The sequence below is a fragment of the Limulus polyphemus genome, unplaced genomic scaffold (genome assembly GCF_000517525.1).
Source record: "Limulus polyphemus unplaced genomic scaffold, Limulus_polyphemus-2.1.2 Scaffold739, whole genome shotgun sequence".
Taxonomy (NCBI): domain Eukaryota; kingdom Metazoa; phylum Arthropoda; class Merostomata; order Xiphosura; family Limulidae; genus Limulus; species Limulus polyphemus.
The window spans coordinates 101,654-104,504 of NW_013666349.1; positions in this window are offsets into that span (position 1 = coordinate 101,654).

Here is a 2,851-nt window from a genome sequence, read left to right on the forward strand (position 1 = left end):
GAAGACTGATGTAAATTCATTTATTCTGCTTTAGATACTGAAGATGGAATCTGATAGAATTCCGAAACGTTTATCCATGTCCCCTTTTTGTCAATAAACAATGTTGTTTATCATAAGTGTCGTAATCTTGTTTATACCCAAGGCTCTTTCTGTACTATGCCCACCACAGTTATCGAAACCCGTTTTGTAGCGTTATAAGGCTTCAGGTATACTACTCAACCACTAGGGGGGGGGGGAGCTTATGTATGTGTAATATACATATATATATCATTGGGGATTGGGTGTGTGCTTATGTATATATATACACGCATGTTGCACTTCAAATTGAAAGCACGTCCATCAACGAATTAACTTTCTCAGAGCAACGATAGATAAAGTAAAATGTCAAAAACAGTTTCATGAAGTGTTAGAAATGCTTGATCGCTATTTACGATAGTATCTAGAACTTTTTAGTCTTAAGTCGGATAAGGCAGGAGCTTACCACCGGAGTTTCTACAAGTATCTGGAACTTTTCAGTCTTAAGTCGGATAAGGTAGAAGCTTACCACCGGAGTTTCTGATAAGTATCTGGAACTTTTAGTCTTAAGTCGGATAAGGTAGAAGCTTACCACCGGAGTTTCTGATAAGTATCTGAAACTTTTTAGTCTTAAGTCGGATAAGGCAGGAGCTTACCACCGGAGTTTCTGACAAGTATCTGGAACTTTTTAGTCTTAAGTCGGATAAGGCAGGAGCTTACCACCGGAGTTTCTGACAAGTATCTGGAACTTTTCAGTCTTAAGTCGGATAAGGCAGAAGCTTACCACCGGAGTTTCTACAAGTATCTGGAACTTTTCAGTCTTAAGTCGGATAAGGCAGAAGCTTACCACCGGAGTTTCTGACAAGTATCTGGAACTTTTCAGTCTTAAGTCGGACAAGGCAGAAGCTTACCACCGGAGTTTCTGGCGTGAGAATTGTTAAGTCAGAGCACCATTCTAATTGTTAATTCTGATTTTTCTGGATTAGTTTTGCAGCGTTGCGGCTCATTATCTCCAATTGCCTAAACCTTGTAATTACATTTAAATATGTAAAGAGTTTAACACTGGTTTAAAATAAAGGGTGTGGTGAGTTTTAAGGGGAAATATTAACGCTGATTTAAGGAACAGCTACAGCCAACTACACAAAGTAGGAAGTCGCCAGAAAAAAACCTTGAAAAGTCATCATTATAAAGGCATTAGAAATGTCGCTACATAAACTCGCTATACAATTCAATAGCGAATATAAAAAAAAATATCTGTATAATTCTGTAGAAATTATATGTAGATAATAGGAATTTTTTGCTACATTCAGGAGACACTATAACACATTATAGAATTTCTATATTCTCTAAACACCTAAAAAGTTTTTTAATATTGTAAGTCACATTAGAATAGGTGTTTAACGTAGAATTTTTAAAAACGTACCTAAATCTCCATGGTGTCGTCGTCCTAATCCCATTTCATGTTTTTTGGATGTATATGGCTGGTTGTAGATGTAAAAGTTTACAAGCAGCATCAGCGTTCGCTGTTATCAGGTGCCGATCACCGTCTCACGTAGAGTCTCGTCAGGGCTACGTAGATGTAATATTTTCGACGTTGCGTGAAGCAAAATGTTCTAAGACGAGTGTCGATTTTAATGTTATTAAGCTGCTTGTGATTGATTTTGTGACTATAAAAACTGTCGACTTCTTTATCAGAATATCACTGTTGTCCGTTACCAGAATAGCACTGTTGCCCGCAACGAAACTCGCTAGTCGCTGTGACAAACTTTTGTCGCTAGGGGAACCCAAATATTTCCAGATGTAACAACAAAATCTTTATCTTGCCAATCGTTTGAGCGTAATCTATACTAACTAATATTTTCTAAATACATGAAGCAACGTCTGTGTTCAGTAATACATATAGTAGTATCCTTCTAGTTGTATTAATAGTTTGAAGTCGTGAAAAAAGATGAGAAACGAAATCAGCTGGTGTGTTTCTGTCCTAAATTTATATAGACATTTACCACCTGTTCTGTATGTGGCGTCTGACTGAAGAACACATTTTATGTAATATCACTTGCGCCGCAAATATATTTGGTTCGTTAAACACGCACAAGGTGTATGTTTACTCATAGTAAACCCTGCAGGATTCATTACTCATCAGACGTATGTAATTTATATAATGGGTGAATGTGAAGGTTAGTGTGAATGAATACAGAAATAAAAATTATATAAAAACATTAAGCTTTAGAGTGGAGGAGATAGTTGTGAATGCCCGTTTTACTTGTGGTCAAATAAAAATCGGTGACACGTTTGTTACTCTCTTGTTTTTTATGATCGGCTATTAAGCTTACTTTATTTCTTTAACTATACAGTAAATCGTCCCCCGGTGGCACAGCGTTAAGTTTGCCGATCTATAACGTTAGAAACTGGGATTTGATACCCGCGGTGAGCTCAACACAGATACCTAATTGTGAAGCTTTGTACTTAATTAAAACAAAATATAAAATAACTTGTATATAAAAACAAACAAAGTATATAATAACTTTTATATGAAACCACAAACAAACTATATAATAACTTGTATATGAAAAATAATAACTAGTATATGCAAACACAAACAAACTATATAATAGCTCTTACTTGAAAATACAAACAAATATATAATAAACTGTATATGAGAAAAAGAAACTATATAATAACTTGTATATGAGAAAAAGAAACTATATAATAACTTGTATATGAGAAAAAGAAACTATATAATAACTCGTATATGAGAAAAAGCAACTATATAATAATTCGATGACGAGGAACCCACTTTGAGACTAATAATGGTTGGAGACGGTTTGAATGGGTA